At 48.7% G+C, this 16603-nt stretch overlaps 1 protein-coding gene across 32 annotated transcripts in view; it reads right to left on the bottom strand.

Moving 5' to 3' along the window:
* NRXN2 (neurexin 2) overlaps positions 1 to 16603 on the bottom strand; it is a 338128-nt gene that overhangs the window by 165214 nt on the left and 156311 nt on the right. The gene's annotated exons all lie outside the window — the stretch shown is intronic.

The raw sequence follows: 16603 nt of genomic DNA, 5'->3' as shown, positions 1-16603 counted from the left end.
GGGTTGGGGGGAGGGGTCGGGGTTGGGGAGACAAGGAGACAACAGAGTGTTAACCAACGAGGGATCTGGCGGGGAGAAGAGGGGAGACTTGGCGGGGCAGGGGAGAGGAGGAGCTGCTGACTCATTTTTATGTCTGATTGTCTTTCTGGAGAAATACCGCACTTTCGTTCTGATGGAGGGTGGGAGGAGGGGGGAAGAGGAGGAGGAGGAGTGAGGCAGGCAGAAGGGTGAAAGGGGAGAAGAATCTGCACAAGGTTTGATGGTCCAGTTGGGGACAGGGCAGGGGCAGTCTTGCAGCCACTGCTGCTTTGCCCCCCGTTGAGTCAATTGATGGCAGCTTCTGAGTCCATGTTTTGGCTGTGTAGTCCCTCCCCCTCTTGACCCAATCATCATGCCACCACCCATTGCCATGGCGGTTCCGCCAACCAGGGAGCACCCGTTTCAGCTGGCTGTTCAGGAAAGGACTCCAGAGTTACCTGGGAGAAGAAGAGAATTACATGGGGCATTTTTTGAAAGAAGAGTGTGTGAAGCAGGTTGCAGTTTAAACTAGTTTTGAAGGTCGATTGAGCGGCTCTCCTTGAGGAACTGTTGCTTTGCAATTCTGCCAAGAATGAGCTGCTACAGATTTCTGGGTCTTTCTTAGTTCCTCACAGCCTCTTGCTTGGAGAAGTGGCTCAAAAACTGATTTGGAAGTGCAGCCTGAACCCCGCTAAAGCCATTTGCAGTTGTTTAGGGCTGAGGTTTTCAACCTTTTTGAGTCCATGGCTCCCTTGACCAACTACACACTGCGGCACTCCTGTGGGGCTTAGGAGCCCAGTTGTGCCACCCTTGCCTGCAGAGCTGGAAGCTTCTCACCCCTTTTTGGACACCCTACCTTAAGGAGTGTTTCCTCAGCCTCATTTCCTCTCCCCTCTCCTTCAGAGTCCTCCAGGAAGCTGCTGTTGCCACCCTTGGTCTGTGAGCTGCACCCCCTGCCCAGCGCCAGAGGTACCATTCGCCTGGGGAGCTTGTAGCCAAGGCTGCTGCAACAAACAGCTGTGCAAGCCTTTGGGAGGCAGAGACGCAAGAGGGCATTAGAGCGAGGAAGGAAAGGAAAGAAGGACAGAAGCCAGTGTTGCCCAAGGCACCCTTGACTATCACTCTAGGCACCCCAGGGTGGCAGGACACTGGTTGAAAACCACTGGTTTAGGGGGTTTCTCGGTCACAGGCATGGCAACATCTGCCTATACCCTCCCATCGCACCCTGAACTGCTCCCAAGACTGTTGTGTGTGTCCTGCTGAACTTCCTTTGGGGCATCGGCCTGGCCATGAACAAGGAGCAAGGACCTTCGTCCCCAACAACAGCCACAGCACTATGCAGCTGCAGCCACAGCTGGTGTGGTGTCAGGGTTGCAGCTTCGGACTAGGACCTGCAAGGCCAGGGTGCAAATCCCTACTCGGTCATGAAGCTCACTGGGTCACCTTGGACCAGCTACCATCTCTCAGCCTAAGCTACCTCACAGGGGTGTTGTGAGGGTAAAACAGGGTGGGGGAGAACTATGTGCACCACTTCCAGCTCCTTAAAGAAATGACAGAACACCTATATATATTAAATAATACATAAAAAACACCCCAGTGGCTCATGGGAATCCCATCTGCTGTTGAACACACATTCAGGGCCAATGGAAAAAGTCAAGGGTCTTCCTTATGCAGGATGCTACCATATCCTCTGTCAGATCCGTGGTTCATCTAGCTCAGCATTGTCTACACACCACAATGGCAGCAATGATTCTCCAAGGTTGCAGGCAGGTAGTCTTTCTTGCCAGCCTTACCTGCACCTGCTGCTGGGACTTGAACCTGGGACCTTCTGTGCTACAAGCAGATGCTCTGTGGGCCCCTCCAGAAGTCCTTTTGTGTGTGTGCATTCCTCATTTGTGTTTGCGATGGTATCGGGGTGATGATATATGATCCTGCTTTCAATACCATTTGCACCTGCAAAAGTTTTGGGGTGGCCACAATGCCTCATCTTCCCATCAAAACGTATCCTGTAACTTCCTGCGAAAATCCTCCAACTTGTTATATCAAATGTATCCTGGGGTTTGTGGGTGTGTCCCATTATTGTGGCACTTGTGGTAAACTGCTTTGAGGTTTGTTTGTTTTTTACAATCAAGCTGGCTGTAAAATTTATACACTTTTTGTGCATAAATAAGTTGGAACAACAACAACCCTCAAAGCAGTTTATTGAATTGAGGAACTGAATGGAGTGCCCTGGAAGAAGGTCTTGGTGGGCTAGCTGGGACCCTCAACAGGAGCACTGTAATGTTTTGTTGCAGCCCCCTACTTGTTGCTGAACACCTGCCTTGAACAAAAGCTGACCTAAACAAAGGGCTGGAACTGCTCCTAACCCTGCCCTAACTTAGGTTTCAAATACGCATTTCCTCCAAATGTGTATTCACTTTGTTAGCTTCCTTTGGAGCACAGAACTGGCGGCTTCTTTGCATGGGGATAGAACATCCCTGGCAGCCACTGACATTTTTTTCCACACTGGAAGAAGATTTCAGTTTAGCCATTTATTCCATTCCTCTTAAGAACTACAGATTTTGAAGCAGCTCCATTAAGGAAGTCTCTGCTGAAGGCTTGCAGAGCTGGGCAGCTGGAATTTGTAAACTGGGAATGAATGTTGCAGCAGCAGCTCAGGCCGCTTTGGGTACCTTTTCTAACAGCTTCTAATGGAGGCAAATATCTCCAAAATGACTCAGCTGCTTATCTTACAAGACAGGGTGTCAGGGTTCCCCTCAGAGGAGGAGCAAAGGGAGCAGGACCTTACAAATTCCACCCTGCCAAGGAACTTTTAAAAGCTTTTGGGTCTGGACATCCCAGACCCAAGACTGAAGGTGGTCTCACCAGTGACATAGGTTCCTGGTCAGTTCTCAAGCCACTACTCCCATCTCCCTCAGGGTCCCAGGAGCAGAGGAGATGGTGAAACAGGAAGGAGCTTCAGAGCAGCTGTCAAGTGCTCCATTAGCTTCCTGTGAGGAGACTTGGAAGGAGAAGCATGGAAGCACCTGTCCAGATCTAAGCCTGGCTGGGACCCTCCAGCTCCTATTCAAGTCCCCCTTCTGGGCTACTTCATTGCTGAAGCTCCAGCCTTCCAGACTTGAGGAAATGGACACTAGGAAGGTGCAGGGATTGGGGTTTTCTGTAGGCACCATTAGCATCCTTGGCCATGGAGGACTTCCCGTGTTCGCTTGAACACATAAAGAACAATGACTCTAGGCGTCCTACCTTGCAATTGGCGTTGATAAACATACTGCCTCCAACAGTGGAAGTAGAACAGGGTTAGTAGCCACCGATAGCCTCATTCTCCACGAATCAATCTGTCCAATCCCCTTTTAAAGCCAAGTTGGTGGCCATCACTGCCTCTTGCGAGAGCACATTCCATAATTTAACTACATGCTACATGAAGGCCTTCCTTTTACCTGTCCGGAATCTTCCAACATTCAGCTTCATTGAGTCCATGAGTTCTAGTGCTACATGAGAAAGGAAGAAAAAACTTTTCTCTGTCCCTTTCTCCACACCATGCAGAATTTCGTACGCCTCTATCATGTCTCCCCTCACTTGCTGTACCCCTAAACTAAAAAGCTCCAAATGCTACAGTCTTTCCTCATCAGTTCCCTTCATAATTTTAGTTGCCCTTTTCTGAACCTTTTTTTCAACAATATCCTTTTCGAGGAGCGGTGACCAGAATTGTCACAGTACTCCAGATGTGGCTGCACCATAATTTGTGTAACAGCATGATGACATCAGCAGTTTTATTTTCAGTTCCATCCCTAATGATCCCTAGCATGGAATTTGCCTTTTTCACAGCTGCCTCACACTGGGTTGACATCTCCATTGAACTATCCACTACAACCTCAACAGTCTTGTTCCCGGACAGTCACGGCCAATTCAGACCCCATGAGTGTGCATGTGAAATTAATATTTTTTGCCCTGACATGCATCACTTTACACTGCATTTGGAGTTATTCACAATCCCTTTTTGTTTCAATGATCCTGAACAATTTACTATAATCAACAAGCTTGTCCACCTTACAACTCACCCTTAACTCTCGATTTATGAATAAAAAGTGCATGTGCTCCCTATATCTCTCTATTTGGAGAATTGTCCATATATTCCAGTAACAGTTTCCTGTTACTTAACCAAAATAAAAAAATTCCTTCCTTCCTGTTACTTAACCAGTTCTTGATCCACAAGAGGCTCTCTCTTTTTGCTCCATGACTGCTAAGCTTTCTCAGGAGTCTTTGGTAAGCTACTTTGTTGAAAGCCTTTTGAAAGTCCAGGTACACTATGTTAACTGCATAGCCTCTATCTGTATGGTAGTTGACACTCTCAAATAACTCCGATAGGTTAGTGAGACAGGGCTTGTCCTTTCATATGCCATGCTGATTTTGCTTCAGCAAGGCTTGTTCTTCTACCAGTATTACCAGACCAGATGTCAAGTTAAGCGGCTTGTAATTTCCAGGATTCCCATGAACTGAAGAGGGCTACAGTCTGGTGCTCAGCTAAGGCCTCTCCCCACCCTAAGCTTCTTGCAGGAGGCTCTTAAAGGGGCAGTCCTCCAGCGTGGAGTCTAGGGTTCCATTGCAGTTCTACTGACTCCTGCCTTGCACATTGCCTGGAGTAGTACACAGGCAATGGGAAGCATGATGCCCTGGTGTAAAGGAGGCTGATAACTCAGGGTAATGTGACTCAGGGGCTGCTGCTTCCAAGCATCCCAGTTGGAAGTCTCTAGCGCAAGGAGTTCCTGGCTTAAAGGTGCCGAGGCTCAATATCTGTGCTGGGCCCAGGCTTAGCACCTCCACGGCACGTATCCCTGAGTCCTACTCATTACTCAGAGAACAGGCCCAAAGGCAAATCAATGCCACAAGCCTGTTATTTATTTACTCACTGCTAAAGCTAAGCAGGTTTAGTTGCAACAAAGCGCCTGGGAATCAGAAGCAGCTTTTGAGTCCTTCCCAGGAAGAGCAACTTATAAATGCAACAAATAAAAGCAGCCACTCTTAGGAGCCTAAATCCCAGTTAGACTCATTTGCAAGCCCCTTTTGTTCTGGGGAAATTTTCAGACAAGAGGCCCTCTGAAAACAGCTGAGAGATAACTTGCCTCTTGTTTGTTATGTGGCAATTGTTGCCTTTTTATTTATAGTAACGAGATTGGCTTTATTCCTTTGGCTGCAGACCACAAACCATTTAGGAGCTTTGCTGAAATTCCACGGAAATACACAGCAATGTTAATGGATTGTGGGTTGCAGCCTCCTCCTCCTCCTCCTCCTCCTCCGAGGGCTCAGCTGCAGGTAGCTTCCTCTCCTGTGTTTCATTATTATTTGCTTGGTCTTGAAGAAACTGAGAACATTACTGGGTGGGTTCCCAAGTGATTTCCCCCACTAATGCATTTGCCCTACAGACCCTCTAAGCCTTAATGAACCCCCAAATAAACTTTGAAAGCATCAGCCAATTTCATTCCGCTGGGGAGGGGAAGTGGGCAGGCTGGTTATTACAAGAAGTAAGCCTTGCCTCTCCATTCTGGATCTAGCCCAAGGTCCATCTCACTCAGAGTGTATCTGATAAAGCAGCCTTCGCCAGATGTTGTTGGACTACAGCTCCCATCACTCCCAGCCAGTTGGTGAAGGCTGTGACAAAGCCTGAAAGACTGCTGGATTCGGCTAGTGAAGAGTTGATACTGTGGCTGGGGGGTTGGGGAGAGGGGGATATAGGACTATGGATGCTATAAGGATCTAAACACTGCTTGCCTGCCTGCTTGCTATTCCACCTCCGTAATACCTGCTCCACCCACATACTTGTAAATCAATAGATTATTGGCGTCTCCAGCACTTTCTTCTGCAAAGCAAAGGTTGCCTTCAACTTTCCACAACTTGTGGAAGCTGTAAGCAAGAAGCATCTAAACCTTCTGCCTGAGTACATCTGATGAGGATAAACAGAAGTTCTGTTCATTTGGTTCTTCTGTGATGAGGGACTTGGAAAGATAGAGGCCACATTCACATGTCACAAAATGCCAAAATGGCTTATCATGGGTTGTTGTGGATGCTGCCTGGTGACTCTGACCCCAGAAACAGACTGATTAACCTTGGTTTCTCATGATGCCCAAACCTGGAGTCACCATGGCTTGTTGCTCCGTAAGAAGCCGGACTGCAAGCCATCCTTAAACCATGGCTGGTTGCTGGCCTGCAAGTTCTGGATTGTAAGGGAGAAGCCAGCATCTCCAGAGTTCAGATACCGTGGGCAGCCAGGATGAACTACAATGTCCTGCCTTGTTTCTCTGGCTGGGAACAGTGAAGAGTTGGAGTGTGGGCAACCAGGCAAAATACACCAGCACCATTATTGTGAAGTGTGAACCCAGCCACTGCCTCTTGATTCTTTCTTACAGAAAGCCCTGGTTTGCAACATGGATCAATCCATAATGATGCTCTACTATTGATTAGATAAAGATAAAGGGACCCCTGATCGTTAGGTCCAGTTGTGACCGACTCTGGGGTTGCGGCGCTCATCTTGCTTTATTGGCCGAGGGAGCCGACGTACAGCTTCCGGGTCATGTGGCCAGCATGACTAAGCCGCTTCTGGCGAACCAGAGCAGCGCACGGAAACGCCGTTTACCTTCCCGCCGCAGCGGTACCTATTTATCTACTTGCACTCTGACGTGCTTTCGAACTGCTAGGTTGGCAGGAGCAGGGACCGAGCAACGGGAGCTCACCCCATGGTGGGGATTCGAACCGCCAACCTTCTGACTGGCAAGTCCTAGGCTCTGTGGTTTAACCCACAGCACCACCCACATCCCTGCTATTGATTAAAGGTAAAGGTACCCCTGCCCGAACGGGCCAGTCTTGACAGACTGTGGGGTTTGTGCGCCCATCTCACATTTATTGGCCGGGGGCCAGCGCTGTCCGGGGACACTTCTGGGTCACGTGGCCAGCGTGACATCGCTGCTCTGGCAAGCCAGAGCCGCACACGGAACGCCGTTTACCTTCCCGCTGGTAAGCGGTACCTATTTATCTACTTGCACCCGGAGGTGCTTTCGAACTGCTAGGTGGGCAGGCGCTGGGACCGAACAGCGGGAGCGCACCCCGCCGCGGGGATTCGAACCGCCGACCTTTCGATCGGCAAGCCCTAGGCGTTGAGGCTTTAGCCCACAGCGCCACCCGCGTCCCTGCTATTGATTACCTGGGCTAAATTATCAAGAAGGCTATTGCTAATATCCAACAGGGCTGAGTGTCACAAGTAAGAGCACTTGCAGAAATGGTTAGCACATGAGTGGACCATTTGGTTCTTGTGCCTCTGCACAAACCAAAGGTCACATGGGCTGGTGGTAGCATTCCTAGGCCAGGAAAGGCAATGGCCCATGGTGCAGGTTTCAGCAGGTGCAAATGTATTGGCTGAGTGGTCCATGATGTATGGAGCAAGGCAGAAGGGGCTGGCCAAACTGTAAGCCACATTAAAGATTATTAAGAAGTGCAGAATAAAGACCTGCAGGCTGCCTCTAACCCACAGGGCAGTGAGAGAGTGCCTGCTCTGTATGGAGAAGGTCCCAGGTCCAAGCAGGATCAAGCAGGAAAAACCCTTCTCTGTCTGAGATTCTGGAGACCAGAGAGACAATACTGGGTCAGATAAACCTGGCAGGAGAGCAGCTTTCTATATTCCGCCTGAACTGGTGCGATATGAACTTGCTTAGATTTCCAGACTCGCCATCTCTCCGGTAACAGCAGCTTAGATAAATAAAAATGTGGAACCTGATGAAGTGAAAGAGAGAAGAACAAACAGCTCACCCTAACGGCTGCAGTCTTAATGTCCCTCCACAATACCCTGGTCTGCTAGGAATGCTTCTGGAGCTACATAACTTGATTAGGAGGTAATCTTTGTGTTTAGAAGGATTACAACCACATCAGAAAAGCCGTGCAGCAGCTGGATCAGGCCAAAGGGGGGCCCATCTAGCCCTGCACTCTCGCCACACAGGGACCAACCAGATGCCCATTATGGGAAGCCACACATTAGCAGGACACAAGTGCAACAGCACCATGCTCTGTCCCATGGCACAGCTTCCCTGGGGCTGAATGACACCAGTGGCTGGACGTTCTGACTTGTAGAAGCTCCCACATAAAAAATAGCAAGTCAGCTTAGCTCAATCCTTCAGCAGCCCCTGTTCGGGTGAGCTTCAGCCAACCCAAAAAAGCCTCATGCCCCAAGTGAACTCCTCTCAGGCTTTTACCAGCCGAGGAAAAATGTCACACTGCTCTCCCAAAACCCAGATCCCTTGAGGGTCTGTGAGAAGGAACAGCAGAGGGGCACCAATTTCCGTTATGAAAATCTGACTAGCGCTCAGGTCAACTCTTCAACCCTTAAACTCTCCCAAACTTCAGGCCAATTATGATGAATCCGAACAGCATTTAGCTAGAAAAACTGACAGCTGCAAAGAAGGAAGAGCCAGGCAGCAAGGCTAAACAGGGAAAGAAAAGCCAAGGTGTTGCTGTTCCTGACACTCCTTGGCTGGACATATGGACCAATGGTGCCATCCAGGCCATTAGTAATGGTGTGAATGATGGAGCTAAGTGGGGGTCCTCATCTGTACCAGGATCCTGGTGGGGACTTTGCCCATTTGCCCTCTGCTGTGGTCCCAACCAAGATCAGGCCCTGCACCCAAATGCCTATTTTTGCCCTGGTGCAAAAGGGACCTTCCTTTCCAATACACACCATAGGCACAGAGCTCCACAATTTAGGCTCCAGGTGCAAAGATGTTGAAATGTTTTAATCTTTTGCTGTTAACTGTAATAGTTTTTATAAACTGTTTTTTAAACTGATTTTATTTTATTTTTAAAAATGCTTAGAGGTTTCACTACTATCTAAGTAGCTTATAAATTTTGTTAAACAAATAAAATAAACTGTGACCTTAGTGGGGGGCTTAGGGTCTCCCTATGCCTGCTATTTTCTTCTTTAAAAAAAAATCTCCCAACTAATGGTGCAAATGGTGTGCTCTGTGCTGACTGGGGGGTGATGGGAACTTGCATTCCAAAACATCTGAAGGGGCACCAGGTGTCTGTGCTGCTTAAAGGTGCCACAGTTCTTTTCTGCTTTTGATGGACTGACTCCCTTTCTAGTAGAGTCAGACATCTGGTGAGGTGGATTTGACTGAAAAGAGCTTGTCCTGAAATGCTGGAAAAGAGCAGGAAACTGAAAGCTCAGGCAGTGAGGAGGCGAGCAAAGAGTTTAATTGAGGGGGACGGGGTCAGTGCTTAACCACTTAAAACAATAACTCCTCCTGCTGCTGACACTTAAAACAACCAGGCAAGAAGCATTTACAGGCAGTTCCAGGAGCACTAAGGCCCTCTAAATGGAGGCAGGGAGACTGCCTGGGGCTGAGCTAATGAGGTGTTAATGACTCCAGAGGAGGTCTAAATGGATGCCAAAGGGGGCACTTGAAAAGGCAAAGGAGAGGGGCATAGGCAGATCCCTCTTTCAATCAGGACAAGGCAGCTGCTACAGCCTTTCCTCCAGTCTTCTAAGACTGACCTGCATCATGGATGCCATGCACACTCTCACAGAATGCTGTGTTATGTGGGAGGCAAAAGGTGGCCCAGCTGAAAGTGGCTGCAAAAGTTTCTGCCATAATAAATTTGTCAGACTTTTAGGTGCAACAGGACTCATTATTTTGCAGGAAGTTGGATAGTAAATTAATGATATAACAACAACACACCTCATAATGCACCTCCAGCATCCTTCTCACTAGTGACAATCTCCAGTTGCCAGTTGCCAAGGGCTACCAACAGGGAATTGTTCTCCACTTTGCACCCCGCCTGGGGGCTTCCCAAATATATATCTGGATTTCCCATTGCTAGAGACAGGATACGGGAGTAGAACTTTGTGGTGTAATCCACCAAGGCACTCCCTTGAACATTTAGGTCTGTAAGAAAGCGTTCCACTTAAACAGTTCCACAGCCTTAACGCCACAGAGCATTAAGCACTATCTACAATCTGCAGAATGTTTTTAAAATTTCAGCAGTTGGTGGGGGCTTTTGTTTGGAGACGACTCTTCTCTTCATCTCCATAGAAACTGACTATGCTTGCTGCTGTTTAAAGGGAAGCTGTCTTGTTCAAATGCCATTTCTACAAGGGATCAAACAGGGCAAAAGTCAAAGTGGAGGAGGCAGAAAAGCTGTGGGCCACCCTTGTGACAGAGGCTCATGTGGAACTCTTGACTGATCAATGTGGACTAGTGTGAAATGTGGGTGTGTCTTCTGTCTGGAGCACTGAGGTGATCTCAGGGCTAAATTGCACTTGACCCTGACTGTGTCTTTGCTTCTCAAGTGCATGTACTTAAAACGCAAAGGGTTATCAGCAGGGTGGGGAGCTGTAAACCCCAAAATATGTGCAGAGGAAGGCAACCAAAATGATGAAGGGTCTGGAAACCAAGCATTATGAAGAACAGCTGAGGGAGTTGGGGATGTTTAGCCTGGAGAAGAGAAGACTGACAAGGTGATAGGATAGCCATATTCAGATATCTGAAGGGCTGCCACATAGAAGACGGAGCAAGCTTTTTTTCTGCTACTCCAGAAGGAAAGACCTGAGCCAATGGAATAAAATGACACGAAAGCCTATTCTACGAGTGATCGCCAAAAAAGAAAGACGAAGAACACTAGGTAAGAGCTAGAGTTAAGTAGAATGGACTCCTTCATAAGGTGGTAGACTCTACTTCATTGGAGATTTTTGAACAGAGGTTGGATGGTCATTGGTCAGGGATTTTGTAGCTATGATTCTTACACTGCAGGAGGTTGCTCTAGATGTCCCTTTGGGCCCCTTTCAACTCCACAATTCTATGTTTCTGATAATCCAGAATACTATGCCAAGGGCAAAGCACAGGATTACATAGAACATGCCCACCGAGGCTGAGGGGGAATGGTAGTCCAAAACATCTGGAGAGCACAAAGCTGGGGGAAGCCAGAGCCTGGAAGCGGATTTAAGCTGAGTCTTATATTCACTTTCTTGCAAAATTTGCAAGTTCCATAGTGCTCCACAATTTTTTAATTGGGTGCTTTGGTAATTGCTTTAAAATTGCCACTGCCCTTTAGTTTTTCATGTATTTTGTTTTATATTTATTGTAAACCATCTACAAGTCTCTATAAGGATTGATAGCTTAATATTCAAATCATCTCACCTCGAGAGTTCAAGTCAATTCATCTCTGTGGTCTTTAAGTAATTTAATTGACCAATTTGTTGATTAAATTAAAATAAATCTACATATTGCAAAACAAAGTTTCAAGGAAAAGAACAGTTCTTCTTGAGAAATCACACAAAAAGTTTCTATCATATGTGGTGATTTAGTCACTTACAAAAATGCAAATTATATAAAAGAAAGCTGGAAAAAGAAAGAATTTATTTTGAGTTGTATTTTCTTTGTTGATCTATATGTTGGTGCTTCTTGCTTGTTTGTTTCAAGTATAATTGTGCTAAATGTAATTTTATTTCTTAGAAAAAAATGAAGGAAGAGGATTGCAGTCTTTAAAATAAGTATGCTGAGATGTAGGCAGGGGGACTGCAGCATTAAGCCATCCTGGCTATGAAGTCTGAGTTCCATCCAACAGAAAAAGCAGGATGCTGAGAGGCAGTTCCCCATTGTGTCTGCCTTTATGGAGCGCATGTTTTCCAAAACACCAAACCTCACAGTATCGGCAGCACATAGAATACAGGTGTACCAAAAGAACGTAATGTGTGAACGGTCCTCAGTCACCAGCCATCCTTCAGTCACCAGCTGTCAAAGGATTGCACATGCCGCTTGCCTGCAGTGACAACCTGACCCTGCAGAGGGCAGTGCCGAGCAACAAATACCTCCCCTGAACTGTAATCTAGGAGGAGTGACAGGCCTACAGGCAAAAACAGCAAACTGCTTCTGATGAAAAACCAAATACCTGGAATGTAGTACAGCTGGGAGGGACATCTGACTGCCCACCGGGTCCTTCAGCTCCAGATTGGCACTAGAATTGCACCGCCAACTAGACTGGGCAGGGGGAACCCCAGCAGAGAAGGCGGATCCCTGGGGTCCAGTGCTGATGGAACCTCAAGAGCCCAGCCCCTGTTGCAATACACCCAGCTGAACTGGACTGAGGCTGAGTGGGTGCATGCTTCATCCTTTTATGATTCCACTTGAACCATCAAGCCTTGTGTAGTAGAAAGGGCAAGAGTGAGAGGAGGCTGAGCTGGAGAGGCCGCAGAGATGTCTCTTGGCAAGCTCAGGAGCATGTGTGTGCATGTGGTAGAGAGTTGCATTTGGGGAGGGGTGGGTGAGCGTGAGCATCAAGGGCGGCCAGTCTGGAGACCCCCTTCCCGCAAAGGACATTTCTCCTTCCCAGTGAGACAAGTGAGGAAGAGAGAAGGGAGAGGGTGGAGCAGGGAGGGGAGAGGGGAGGAGGAGCTCATTAGTAATTAGTCAGTACAACAACATGCAAACGAGGTTAGAATGTGGACGGGGTGGGGGTGGGGGAGAAGGGAGCGACTGGGTGGCAGCTGGATCAGATGCAAACTCCCCCCTTTTTTGAAACAGGCAATGCCCATAGCCCTGTCAAACTCCCACAAACTCTGTACGTAAGACCTCCACCCAGCGCTGGCCTCCCCTCAAAACAAGCCAAAGATGCCAGTGCTGTAGCTCCTCCAAGCTCTCTACCTTCCTTCATTGCACACTAAAAACACAGGAAGGCTAAAGAATTGGGGCCTGACGGGCGCCTGTGCACAATTACGAGAGAGGCAGGCATGAGAGCTGGAGGCCTCCTTTGTGCATGACACGTTCTCTACACAGATGCAGGACTGAGAATCACCACCCCACCATCATGTGTGAAAGACCACACACATACATGTTCGTTTTGCCATGTGTTATGTGCTTCAGGAAGCAGGCTCCCCCTGTGTGGACACTGCAACCCATCTTGGGACACAGGCGGCAGGCACTGGCCTTTCCAAGGGTCCCCAAAGTCAGCCTCACTGAGCAGGATCTTCCTAGGCAAGTCAAGGGTCAGGCATAGGGCCCAGCAGCACCCTTGAGGCCCTGGAGGGACAGGATCTGCCCCAGCGAACAGCTTCTGGGTTGGTTGGGCCTAGGATAAGTACCAGAAGGAAGGTTGGGCTCCGGAGGAGCTGAGCTTTGGAGGGTGCCTCCTTCTGGGAAGCAGGCGATGTTTCTGTCTGAGCAGGATCATGTCTTGAGGGAGCCGAGTGTCCAAGTGGGAGGATTTTGGGGTGTGCAGAGCGCTCTTGTACACCCCAGAGACAAACTACAACCCTACCCCAGGGTCTTTGGCTGTCTATGATGCCTCGAACCTTTTCTGTTTTCAGAAAAGTAAACCTGGTCACTGCAATCTGTGCCCTCTTCTGCCTTCCTAGCCCACAAACGCCTACAAAGCTGGGCACGAGCCCTGGTTCCCACACATTGGGGCCTAACCCACTCTCATCTGAAGCAAATACATGTCATACTCCTTCGCCTTCCTGAGCAAGTGCCACCCCCAGAAAGAGAGAGGATTTGATGCAAAGTTCTAACTTGCCTGTTTTGTGAGCCCCAGTTAAGAGCCTGTTACCTGCACCTCACCCACCCCTTTTAGCAGAGCAACCCTGGAGAGAACGAGGGAAGCCTAACCAGGGTGGGATGGGGTGGGGTGGGGGAGGCAGCAAAGGTGGGGGGGGGAGAGGGGAGGATGTTCGAGTAAAAAAATTTGGGGCAGTCTCCTCGGACAAACTTAAAAGTTCAGACACAAAAATGGCAGTTAGTAGGAACAATCAACACAGTCTTTAATTAGTACACTATTAGTACAACAGGAGTTAATTATCAGCTAGCATTAATCATGACTCTCAATTAATTAATTAATTAATCATCAGAAAGAGAGAGAAAGAGAAGAGAGAGATTGGCTGAGAAGAGACTCAGATGGAGACAGAAGCCGTGCAAAGCAGGGATCAGGCCCCAAAGCGGCCTCCATGCGTGTTAGATGGGGTGGGTGGGCAGGTGGGAGAGCGGCGGCGGATGATGGAGACAGAGGAGAAGCAGGCAAAAGCCGGCATGCAAGAGAGAGAAGAGAAAGAATGGAGAAGGCCAGGTAGAGGAATCAGAGCGACAGAGAGAGCAGGATGAGGCCTGCTTGGCCATTTCTAACAAGAGCACCTGGCACGGCCCCCAGCACGCACTGAAAGCACACTTAAGGAGAGTCAGACATGGGCGCCCACCCTGAATGGATGCCAGGCCCAGCAATTAGAGGAGGTTTTCCGGGGAGAAGGGTTTCGCCATTTCATACCCAGGTGCAAGCACCTCAAAAAGAGGGCCTTCCACCCATCTGTCCTCCACACTATTATAGGCCCACATGCACAAAGCTCTCCCAAGGCCCTGCCCTGTGTGGCTTCCCAAGGCGGGGAGGCTTCAGAAAGGCAGCAGGCTGACCCCAGGAATGGATGATCCAGCCATACAGAGAAACAAGTGGCATGATGCTTACCCCCCACCCTCACAGGACCAATCTCTGTCCCAGATGACTCACATGTTCCAGATAACTGAATCTTCCACATACAAACACACACACACACACACACAATCCTGCCATACTCACAACTGTGCCCATGGTAGATGCTAAATGGAAGAGAATTCTCAATGGGCAGTGTGTGACTTCCTGCCTTCTTCACAGAGAAGATTTTTGATTTGATTGGTTTGGCTCTTTATTAATTGTTCCATTTCTATGCCACCTTCCTGCCAAGGCAGTTCACAATTTAAAATAGCAGAATAAACAAAAAATACAAAAATATTCACAGGAGCTTCCTGGCCTCCTCAGATTCTTCTAGTTGGCTCCCACCTTCCCTCAGGACACAAAAGGCCACTTTAAAGTAGTCCCAGGAAATGGGGGGCTGCCCCCCAGTTCTATCTCTGCTTACTGCTGCCCATGAGGGCAAGAGACTTTTCTCCTATGCATTCCTACTCTCACAGGGTGCATCAATGGATTGCATTCAAAATGGGACTTTACACACACAGGCCTTTGTCTCTTTATCACTCAGACCCTCCTGCAGCCCCACACTGGCCTTTGCTGAAACAAGGGGTGGGGGGCTAGTACAATGAAAGAGACCTGCCGTACATGCAGAAGTTGCCAGGTCCAATCCCAGCTAGCTTCTCCAGTTTAAAAAGAACCAGGGCATACCTACTGCTGCTTGAGAGCCACTGAAGCTGCCAGGCAAAAATTAGAATCATGTTCAGAGCTGAAGGCAGGCAACTCATCTACATCAGCCTTGGGGCAGGGTCCTGGGAATGTCAGTGGGGAGCTTCTCACCAGCAGAGTCCTTGGAAAGAGAGTGATGGTGGGGGGAAATTATAGGGGTCTCTAAGTAGAAACTGGCCAGGGGATGCTCCAGCTCTGGGCTCCCCACATCAAGCAGGGAGTGCTGGACTTGATGGCTTTCAATTCTATATGTTACCAATGTTTGGAACTGGGAGTTGAGAACATGAGACCATAAGAAGGATCCTGAAGCAGCAGGATCAGGCCAAAGGGAGCTTCTCTAGTCCACCATCCTTTTTCCCACAGCGGCTAAGCAGATGCCCTCATGGGGAGGCACCCACAGTGACAACATGAGCACCGCAGGCTTCTCATGCTCTTCCTTCCCCAGCAAGAGGAAGTTAGGGAGGTGCTACCTCTCCTACTGGATGTGATATACAGCCATCATGACTACCAGGCAACGTGGTTAGTCGATTCTTAGATGGCAACCCTAGAGGAGGCTAGTGATGGGGACAGTTGGGACTAGTGTGTAAAAAATCTTGTGCAAGGTGAATCAGCTGAAACTGGGAATATGCAAAGCAAGGGACTGTTGAAAGAATGCACATAGTCACCCACTCAGAGGAAACACAGTTTCTCATGCCCACCTGGTCTGACTCCGCAAGCTCGCTTCTGGAAGAAATCCATGCGGATTTATAAAGCCAGAGGCAACCTTTCTTTCCACCAAAGTCCCATGGACAGAAAGAGGACAGACCAGGGATTCTCCCAGACTCTGAGGCAACCATGTTCTATTTCCCACATGGCAACTGTGCCTGCCTCATGTGAGACAGGATGGGAGAACTGTGTTTGTGTGTGTGTTCCCAGCACCAGCTTTGGCGGCACAGATCAGTCATGGGAAGGGCACGTCAGAGAAACAGCAGGCAGAGCAACCGCCTCTCGGGTCTTCAGGCACCACTTCTCATTTTTTCAGTTTTGCACCAAAGAACCAAACCAGCAGGTGAGTGAAAACCTCTTGTCTTGCCACTCATCTAATTTGTGCCTCCCAGCAAACCAAGATGTTCACTGCAGGAAGGTAAGGGATGTTGTCAGCCAGGAGGGGTACCAGAGCTCCATCATGGCAGCCTCAGGATTTAGGTCCCAGATGTAGCCCTGAGCATGCAATGGCACCTAAAGTAGTTCCCACGCTTCCCAGTGTCTCTAGATGCACCAGGATGACAGGAACCATGGGAGCTACATTTCTCATATGCCACAAATTCTCTCTAACCCAGAGCCAGGCTAGCTGATTAGGGCCTGATTAGCACTTGAACTAATACATGACCCAGATTGTTGTGCCAAGTGCCTA

This window comes from Podarcis vaucheri (assembly GCF_965113315.1).
Source record: "Podarcis vaucheri genome assembly, chromosome: 16".
NCBI classification, from domain to species: domain Eukaryota; kingdom Metazoa; phylum Chordata; class Lepidosauria; order Squamata; family Lacertidae; genus Podarcis; species Podarcis vaucheri.
The sequence above is the reverse complement of the archived record's forward strand: the minus strand, read 5'-3'. Positions and strand labels throughout refer to the sequence as shown.